A 10,885-nucleotide genomic window follows, 5' to 3' on the forward strand; every position below is an offset into this window, starting at 1 on the left:
AGGTGCATATTAAAGGATGCAAAAACTCAGGCTTAGCGGCTTCTTCAGTCATCAATAAGTAAGGTCTGAGTCATCTCTCAAGGACTCTCAAGAATCCTTCAATGGGGTTTGACAGCACTAGTGAAACACCGAGAGAGCATTTTGTCACCCAGTTCTTAAGACCGAAACCAAGGTTTGTGCGTAGATCTCCTGTTGGTGTAAAGAAACTAGAGGTAGCAATGCCTCAAATTTCTGCTAAAGAGTCTTTGATATTTAAGGCACTAAAGACAAATGATGCTCCACAGAAGAAAGGCTCAAAGATGGATATAATTATATTCATTGGGTTTTTTTTAATCAAGCTATATTGAAGAAATCAGCGAAAAGTATGGGGAGAAAAGAGGAGGATGATCGACTAATTTGGGGGATGCCTCTGGAAAAAGAGGAGAGTCGTGGAAGATGAAGGAGGGGGGGGCAATGCTAATTGGAGGGAAGAGCTCTAAATCGGAAACCGTGTGCTGAAGCCTTGCGTAGGAGTGAGGCGGGAGGAACAGAGTGCTGGAGGATATGCAAAAACAGAGGATAGGAGGGGAAGGAAGAAGTCGAGATTAAGGCGATAGAAGAAGGAGTCACAGGTTAATCGAGGGGGGGCTTAATGGGCACAGAATTTCCAGGCACAAGGCGTGTCGACAGGGAGTACGATCCTGCAGCTCGTCTCTGGCCCAACCGGGGCGGTGGCCAAACTCCATCCCACTGTCCTTTTCAACATCTGTGACTCGTACATCAAGCGCAATGACCAGACCGATCGTGTCATTGGCACTCTGCTAGGCTCGATATCTTCTGATGGCACCGTTGATATCCGCAATTATATGCAGTGCCTCACAATGAATCGTCTGAACAGGTAGCTGTGGATATAGAGTATCATCGGTGTATGTTTGAGCTGCATCAGCGGGTGAATCCCAAAGAAGTGATTATTGGCTGGTATTCTACTAGTGTTGGAGTGAGCGGGAGTGATGCTTTGATTCAAGACTTCTATGCAAGAGAAGATACAAATCCTGTTTACTTGACTGTTGATACCACATTTCAGGATGAAACTGCCAGCATCAGAGCTTATGTATCCACCACTTTGACACTTGGCGAACGACAGCTTGCAGCTCAATTCCATGAGATTCAGCTTGATCTTCGTATGATTGAGGCAGAAAGAGTTGGATTTGATGTCTTGAAGAAGACATAAACACCGTTGCAGAGACTATCTTTGATGCGAACCACAGCCAGACCAATCTCGTTGGTCCTTCCTCCTCCACCTCCACTACCATTTGCATTTGGAGATGAAGTACACTCTCCGACAGTGAATTCATGCGTTTGCTGCAAAAAGGTGAGCTAACGCAGTACAGAGGAATCCTCAAGTTTATGATGCCCTTTACAATTGGGCTTTAGTTCTCCAGGAAAGTGCAGACAACATTGGTGCTAATTATTCAGAGACTGGGAAAGTCTAGCTTTTGGAGGAAGCTTGTGTAAAATATAAAGCAGCAATTGACCTTTGTCCCACTCTACACGAGGTTGTGATCAGAGATGTGAAGTTTTACTGAACAGGCTCGGTATTTACACGAACTAATCATAGATCCATCAGACTGGATTAACGAGAGGTCTTGCTTTTCGGAATTGAAAAGAACTCTTACTGACGCAGGGGTTTATTGATGTACAAAATCTGTTCGGTTTCCTATAGCACTGCTTTTAAATTTTTTTATCAAAGGGAGCACATAAAGAGTTGGCGTCCTCGAGCTCTTCCCCGCACGTACGGCTTCTCCATCCCTACAAGAAGTCCCACGACTAGACCGTCCTGGCTGCAGTGCATGTCTTCATTCAGTCACTTTGGTAGAAGGAGAGAAAACAAAAATGTTGCTGCTTGCGCTGCTATGGAAGATGTCTTAAGCCAACTGAATTGGCAGCACAGCTGATGTCTTAATCAAAAGGAAGGCACTTCTAAGTGGATCAGGAAAAAGTATACTAGCATGCACATTGGATCATGCTCTTTTGAGAAGAGGAGTTATTTGAATTGCAAGTGTGATCTCTCCATACAGAAAAGACAGGGATTGCTGCCCAGCTGAGCTCTTCAAGTCTAAGTGCCAATGTCTTGCACTTTTAGATGTGACATTGCCCTCTTCTTTAGCCATGAATCCAATCAACAAAAGCTGGTAGTTGTAAAGACTTGCTGATATCTTTTCAGCAAGTAATGATGGACTTGACCTCATTATGGAGATGTTCTTTTGGAGTTTCTGAAATTCCCTTCTTACTGCAACTGACAACATACACTTGAATGTAAACAGTTTATGAGATACTTCAGATTATTCTGAACATGAATTTCTTGTAACTCATTTGACAAGCAAATATAGTGAACTTTGACATCAAAATTTTGAGTTCTTCTTATTAGTCTCTTCCATTGCTGTACCTTGAACCCCGTGTTCTGCAGCCCTTGCGTGAACTCTACGACAACGTGGATATCACCGCGGATCCACAAATCCAGGTTCCGTAAATATATTTCCACATGAAGAGATGTTTTAAATACGCTTAACTCCATAGGGAAATTCATACTACGTTATCATTAATTCATGGGTAGTGATAATAGTACATTCGATAAATTATAGAGAAAGGATCCGTGCATATCATGCATCTACAAAGTTATGAATGAAAAGCACTTATTCTCCTTGTGAACTTAGTTGCAAACTGTCTCGTCATGCATCTTCAAAGTGGAAGCCACATATGGCCTAGGATTATTGTTAAAGTGCATTGGTCATGTAGGAAAGAAGTATTTTTTTTTGCATTTAGTCAATAACTCCCTTCATTATGATTCGCGTGAGGGATTTATTAACTTCTGTTTCACGGCATGATAAAGGACCCCGATCTTATAAGTTAAAAAAAGATTCTTGCAATTAGATTAAATCGACACTTGCCTTAGTATTGCATGAACTTCACTCACGATGTTGTTGTATCTAAGGGTCGCACTTTTACTTTCGCAAACTTCATTTCATCATGTAACATTTAGGAATGATTGCATGGCTTATAAAAGCATGAAATGCAAATACTTAGACACAAGGTTGTAGGTGTTGTACAACCCTTGACCTAAATCCTAGTAAGCCCTATGTAGATTACTCTTCAAATTATCTTGCCTTTTGACTTTAATTAAAAGGAAGGGATAGGGCTATTGCGGATCTTATGGTATGTGAAAGTATTGAATTATAGGTTTACATGTATTGTAACATCTTGCAACTATTTTTGACTCCAGATAAAATATATCATCTCTAGGAAAGAATTGTCCTTGTCAAAGACAAGTAGGTCAATTTACCCAAGTCATTTGTAGTATCACGACTGCTAGGGTTTCGTATAGGCATAGCTAGCCGATTCAATAAAAACCTCAAGTACTAGTTAGGGCTTGGCACGTTAGAGATGTAGCCAAGTAACTTACTTGGACACCAAGTCGAAGTCCTCAAACCCAAAGGTCCTACCCACCTTTCCGGAAAAATTGACCCAATGGGACGCGCAAGCAAATAATGATCTAGGGTTTCTACCCTAAGGATCATTCGACCTAGTGCTAGAACTTGGTTTGAGTTGGAATCCCTAGGACCGAACGTTGTCGGTCTAGTGCAATTAGGATTGGGGTGAGTGAGAAGACGCCCTAAACCCTACTTCGAGTCTAATCATAATTCTTGACCAGAAAACACCATTCAAAAGTGAAATGATCTCTTGGAATGGAGGCGACACTTGTGCAACAAGTTGCAACGTCGCATAGCCTTGTGGTTCGATCACAAGAAAGTTTTGCCAATCCTTGGAATGAGGTTGGCAGGTTCTTGCGCAAGTTTGACTTGCAAGGGGATGGTTAGTCATCCTGTTACATCGCCCTCATTAGGGAAAATTTGCCAAGTTAAGGGAAGTTAGGTAATTGCTCGGACGCAAATGATTAATCAATAAATTAAAGCGACATGGCCGCCGGGATTTACTATTAAAAAAACCTAAGGTATTGGTTAAGTTGGGTTAACAGGGTATGACCCTAACCCAAGGACAATAGGAATCTTGCCAAGTTGCAATTGATTCCGGATCGAATGCTGGATGCATTCGGAGAGAAGGATTCACTCCTTAACAGTTTGCCAAATAAACAACCACTGGAATTAATTGTGCTTGTAACAGTTTAGAAAGCACTATTTGCATTGTTTGCTCAAGGAACTAAAGGATGAAAAGATATATAAATGCTTCAGGTTGAAAGCCTGAAGGGAGAGGCAGCTTCAGTTACCCCCGACTGCCTGCCTGACCCTAACCAAGGGGGTTGTTGACCGTGCCGGGAACGTGGACCGAACCCATCGCGAGAGGTCTTTCCGTTGAGCTCTACTTGGAGCAGGAGGATGCCTGGGTGCCAGGGGGGCTCTGGCCATAAATCCCTCGCCTTTCGGGTCCTGCACAAGAGGCTAACGTGACTCGGGATTGGATCTCGAGGCCCGCATACTAGTCTACGGGCAGAAGCTTGGAATAGTGATCCCTAGAGGATTACTGGATAAGCCTTCGGGCGGATTATAGACAAGCCTACGGGCGGAACTCCTTGTATTTCAAAGATAAAAGATGATATGATAACAAAGAAGTTGTTTGATATTGTTTTTCTATGTCACGTGATAAGATTACGTGAAGGAACCTATGTTTAACGGGATTAATCAAGGGAGCTGTTTGTTATATGTCAAATTAATGTGTTAGGTAATTACATAATTAAAACAAACCAAGGAAAGTGCGGAGGATGGACCATGGGTCCGTCCTATGGATGGGTGGTCCCGGTTAGCCGGGAACTTTCCTCAAGAATCTTGGAAAACAACAGGATGATCATCATCATCAAAACAAATAACGAGAACGATGACCTAGAGATACATCTTACCCGATTTACGCTGTTTTAGGGGAACGGAATGGGACTATGCCTTATGGCAGAGAGGTTGAGCCTTGCATCCCTCTCGTTTCCCATTCTCCTTGAACCAAGTGCAGCGTGAACCCGCTTCGGACCTGGCATTTCTGCGTAAAGTAGTTCGCTTGGGTCTGACGCTAGTTGTTGTTAGCTAATGAATAAACAAGAAAACCCTAATTCCGGTCGATCCTAAGTGGGAAACGGCCAGGATACTTCCGCTACGTGGCAGACGCGGGAAGACCTAGATTGCAAAACCCGTAACATTCCATGGAAGTGGCGGGCGGAGTTTCCTAGACATCCTTTCCGATGGACTGCTAAGACGGTCCTAGATGATTCTAGTGGACACGTTACAAGTTTATAGTTTCAATAGAGGGAATTTCAATAGATCCAACCATTGTAAGCAAAGCTAGTAGCTTTTTGGGTTTAACAAGATGTGTAATATTTCTGTTCAAAATATTACGAGGCCATGTGAAGTCTCGGGCAAATGACAGTGCTGGCATTGTGGTTACGGACGGTTCGGTCTTTAAATAATACACTCTCCACTGGCCAAACGAGACATGGTTTAATGAAACCCGCATATTTTCATGAGAACCTCCTCTTGGGAGGAGGTCAAGAGGATAATATTGGATTTAATGCAAATATTTTTAATCCTCTTCCCCCTAGCCGAATCATGGCTGAAGGAAGAGGATGGGGGCTATATTGGAAAATAGGAGAGGTAGAGGGGAGAGAATGCATGTGGCCACCACGTGGGGGGAGGGAGGCCTTACCCCCTCTTCCTATAAATACCCCCCTCAAAGGGGTGGAGAAGGGGGGGGGGGGCGGGGGAAGCTAAGTCGTGACTGCGCTAGACTATGGTAATAGAGGGAATCGGGAGGCTATTGGAGAGGAGGGAAGCTGAGGAAGTTAGTAAAGGAGGAGTAGAGTAAACCGCCCGACTGTGGAAGGAGCCGCCAACCACCATGCCAAGGTGTGGAAGAGGAGGGCGCTGCTATATCCGGCGTGAGGAGGATAATCATGAGCTCGTGAAGCTACCATAAGATGCCGCCAGCTGCCAAATTGATGGCTTCCTCTTCCCTCGACGTGATTATACCACGCCTTCAGAAGCTTCAAGAAGCTTCTTGAAAGCTTCTAAGGGCCTCCTCCAAGCCCCCCCTTCCTATGGGGTTCCACCCAAGCCCCTTTAAAAGCTCATTTAACCCGGGAATTAAGCCCCTTTTCCCCCCTTGGGTTCCCCACAAGCTCCCATTAGCCTGGTGTCATACTCTTGTGCATCCGAGGTGTGGAATCCACCAAAAAGTTGTGTGTGTGACATTTGTTACTTTGTACATACTTAGTCGTTGTGTTTGCATTTTTGTTCTGCATGGGCAGTATAGTGGAGAGGGGTTTGGGGCAAGAGGAACTTATCTGTAATGCTCTAGTTGGCATGTATGCCAAGTATGGAAACCTACCAGATGTTGATGCACAAAAGTGCAGTTTTCTTTCAGACATGTTTCTCTGCACATGCAGATTTTAATCAGACGAGTACATTTCTGAATGAGTTGAGGCTACCTAACATTATTCTAGTTCATGGGGAGGCAAACGAAATGGCACGTTTAAAAGCCAAGTTGCAGATTTAGTTTCAAGAGCATAATGTGAATGTTTTGTTCCCAAAAAACTGTCAGATTGTAGAGATGTTCTTCAAAGGAGAAAAGACAGCAAAGGCAATTGGCAGGCTAGGAGAGAAGCCCCCAAAGAGGGAGATTCAGTGAGTGGACTACTTGTGAGAAAAGGTTTCACCTACCAGCTCATGGCTCCAAAGGACTTACATGTTTACACTCAGTTGACCATGGGTAGTGTAATGCAGCGGCAGTTAGTTCCTTACAAAGGTGCATTTTTGGTTTTACACCACCGCATACAACAGATGTATGAAAGTGTGGAGATGTTGCCAAAAGCAGAGATGCCCTCCCTAAGAGTGTACGACAAAGTCACTATAAATCAGGAAGGTTCAGATTTCGTTGTCTTGCAGTGGGTCTCAGATCCACTCACTGACATGGTGGCTGATTCCATTATTGCCATCATTTTGAAGTTGAATGCATTCCCAACTTCTGGATTGGAAGTTAATGGCAATGGGTTTAAGGGTTATGCAACTGATAAAAACAGCTTCAAAATACTGCATTCTTTGCTTGTCTCATTGTTTGGGGATGTGACAATTGATGCAGAGCATCGGAAGCGAATGCTTACAGTTGATAGTGTGGAGGCCAGCATCTACTTTGCTACCAAGGAAATTGAATGTGACAATGATGACCTCAGAAAACGTGGAGGATGATGACCCAACCACAAGTTATATGCTTCAGGCATGGCCAAGGCTTTGCAAGTGCTTGGGCCAGGATTTTCTGCCTTACATGGATATTGTCATGCCCCACTTCTCAACTCTGCACAGCTTAAGCCTGATGTAACAAGTACAGATGCTGATGACTCAGAGAATGATGGCATTGATTCTGATGATGAAAGTGTTGAGACAATCACGATTGGTGATAAGAAGATCCGCATACGGACAAGTGTATTAGAGGAAAAGGCTACAGCTTGCAACATGCTTTGTTGCTATCCAGTGGAGCTAAAAGAAGGTTTTTTCCGCTAGATTGATCAGGTTGCTCCTATACTTGTACCGCTTTTGAAGTTTTACTTTCATGAGGAAGTGCGAAAGGCAGCTGTGTCTGCAATGCCAGAGTTGCTGCGTGCTGCCAAGCTTGCAGTTAAAAAGGGAGCCGCTTTTCCGGTAAAGAAAAGGGGCGGCTTTTCTGGGGCATGTGGTAGGCCTAGGGGGAAGAAAAAGCAGGAAACAGAGACATAGAGGGAGAGACCCTACACATATTATGACATAGCAGACCAAGCTCCACGGATAGGTAATTTTATGATTGGGCATACTGGAGGTGCAGCTCGTGAGTATGTGCTGCAAAAAATACAAGAGCTACCTGCTTTAGCTCCATTGAGTGCCTATCTCTAGAGGTTGCCTTCCAGATGCCAACTTGAGTGATTCACCTAGTTCACCATCAGCATCATCTTCATCAGCATCTTGTTCATCAGATTGCTCAGATGACTCTAAGGCTCAGAGTTCTAATTGCAGTTTTAGTGGCTCAAGTGGTGATTCAAGCACCCAGAGTCTTGGTGAGCATTATGTAAGAAGGGCACCTGATGTCATTGAGAGGGTGTTGTCTCTTTGGAATTCAGGTGGCTCACCATATCTGGGAACTTTGCTTCTTGGATTTCTTCAAACATTTGGTTTTCAGTTGGATTTATCCCGTGAGAAGATTGTTCTGAAAGGACTTAATGGAAGTCCTGGTGGTTTCTTTGCTCGAAATGATAGACATGTTGCGCTATGGATTGACGATCCTTTACGGCCTGGTGTTAATGTTGGAGCAGGCTCATTCGCTATGGTCCATGTGCAGACTGCTTTTAAGGAGATGTTGCAAGTTTTAACCAAACAGAGTGATATGTTGAGTTCACCTCTTCGATGCAAAGACAAGGATTGCCAAGATTTGGCTGTAATGGGACTGGAGCAGCTTTCATGCTTAAGCCGGTTGATTGTGGAGGATCAAGAGTACCAATGGGTTGGTTGTTTAGTGCCATTCTTGCAAATAATCATAATTGTGTTCTACATTTTTCAGCAGAATGCTTACTCCTTGGTTATTTCAAGGACTCTCTCTCACTTTGAGGTAGAGTGGGATTGCAACTGAGGCTTTACTTTTGTAGGATCACATTGCCCATACTTGTTGCGATGTGTATAGAAAGAGTCTAGTCTTTAGCATATAGATTATCTTGGTGCTTCCTATACAGTACTGATCAGCAAACAACCTGCAAAGTGTTCCTCTCTGAAATAGCAAGAAGGGACGTGAAGGACTTTAGTTTTTGAGTAGCCAGTTTATAAATCAGATTTGTTTTTTTAATGAAGTTGAAGCTATTGATGTTGAATAGGGTTGTAATCAAACGGTTGAAGTGCAACTAGTATTGCATACATTCAGGTCTATTTGCCACATTCAAGAGACCAAAAGGCTTGAACAAGTTGATTATAGGGCCATTATCCGAAATTGAGGTGACCTTCTTTCAAATTGAATCGTGATCTCGCTTGATTGATCTTCTATCTGAAATTAGTCAAGGTCCTCTGTGGTCGCGACTTTGCTTTCGAAAACCCTTCGACATCTTTGGTGAACCCGATGTGAAAGTGTCGCATTTAAATTTCAGGATGGGAGATACTTCAGCATCAATTTGAGCCTCTTCTACGATTCCTGATTTGTCCTCTACTTCAGCTTCATCATCGACTTATGCTTCAAGTACTTCAACGGATTATTTAAAGCAAATTTTGTAGAATATGTCTATGTATATGCAGCTTCAAAATCAACAGACACAATTGTATATGCAGCAGCAGCAGCACTTGCATCAACAACAGTTGCCTCAGCAAAGGCAACTATATTCGGAGCAAGAGAATGCAATCAGCGCGACTAAGGCGACTAAAGCAGTTGAGAATGAAAAGAAGCTATTTGATGGCCGTAATGTATCGGCTTATTTGAAGACGTATGAGATCAAGATGGGATTTTTTGGAGCACCAATAGGACTTATGAGTAAATATTTCCTTCGCCTTGTCACACCCGCCTTGAGGGTAAAAGTGACTGATCTTTTTCTTCAAAATTCACATTGGCAAGATTTTAAGAAGGCCCTGGAAGAAGAGTATTTCCTTGAGGACTTTGGGATGGCTACACAGCGGTCATTCTGAGAGTGGGTCTACATGCCAAACAAAGGTCTAGTTGCTTCAGAATTGATACGAGAATTTGAAGAGAGGTATAGTCAGCTTGATGCCATTGAACAAAGAGCATTGGATATTGAGAAAGTTGAGATTTTCTTGCAAGCTGCAGATCCTGCTCTTCAGGAAGAATTAGGAGAGTTTCTTAAGGATCGCACGAAGCCTATGGGTCTTAAAACAGATTGGCAAGATGCCGAGGATGCGGTCTCGACTTTGACCAAGAGGCGAATATGGAAAACCCGCCTACAAAATGGATCCATGACATCGATAAAGTCTTCTGCTCCTATGTCTGTTCCTACCCCTATCATTTCTTCTCTTCCTCAGCTAGTTTCTTGGCCTATGCTAGTGCCTATTGTTTCTAATCCTCATGTTTCTCCTATTGCAAGACCGATGCCGACTCCTTCTGCTCCAAAATCATCCGCTCCGTCGGTTCCTTCCTCTCTTGATGACATAATCAAAGGCATAACGGATTTGACACTGGAGTAGCTAAAGCAAAATTGATGGAAAAATTGAAAGAGTAGTGTGCTTCGACCATGCCTATTTTTTCTTCTAGTGCTCCTAGTGCACCTAGAAGTGCTCCTAATGCACCTAGGAGAGATTGAAGATGTATTTGGTGTGATAGTACGGACCATCAGCATTGCAAGGATTGCAAATCTTTTCAAGATGCAAGAAGGAAGAATTTGGTATTTTGGGGACAAGATGGCAAGATCTAGTTGACTGAAACAGGAGCTCCGCTTGCTACTAATTTTGAAAAAGGCGGAATGAAGAAATTCGTAGATGATATGGCTGTGGGTACTTCTTATGTGGCAGCTAGAGGAGATGCTTCTGCATATGGAGTCTAGATTGAGAAAGGTTCAAAGAGTCAGTCAACATTATGGACCTATGCTATGGAGACGGCAAACAAGGGGAAAATTCAGCAGACTATTTTGACTAGTGCAGGTTCTAGCATAAGATCTGAGACAAGTTGGGATTCACCTGTTGACAGGTACACTATTTATACCTACTTGGCTAAGTCTCAGGGAGTAGATGTACTTGTTGAGGAGAAGCGTAAGAGGGATGAAGAGAATCCAAATGCAGCTAAAAAGACTAGAGGGAGTGAGTTTGTTACTCCACCTACTGCAGGTCCGCCTTTGAGACCAGGGCCAAAATGACAGATGGAAGATGCTCAAAAGAAAGAAAAGAGACAAGAGCCTAGAGAG

At 43.3% G+C, this 10,885-nt stretch overlaps 1 pseudogene; it reads left to right on the forward strand.

The window, feature by feature from the left end:
* Nucleotides 1-632: 632 nt before the first annotated feature.
* LOC148014162 (eukaryotic translation initiation factor 3 subunit F pseudogene) lies at nt 633-1,210 on the forward strand (annotated as a pseudogene).
* The last annotated feature ends 9,675 nt before the right edge of the window (nt 1,211-10,885 follow it).

The sequence above is a fragment of the Lygodium microphyllum genome, chromosome 25, assembly GCF_053477565.2.
Source record: "Lygodium microphyllum isolate KBCC chromosome 25, Lygodium_microphyllum_v1.1.10, whole genome shotgun sequence".
Classification (NCBI taxonomy): domain Eukaryota; kingdom Viridiplantae; phylum Streptophyta; class Polypodiopsida; order Schizaeales; family Lygodiaceae; genus Lygodium; species Lygodium microphyllum.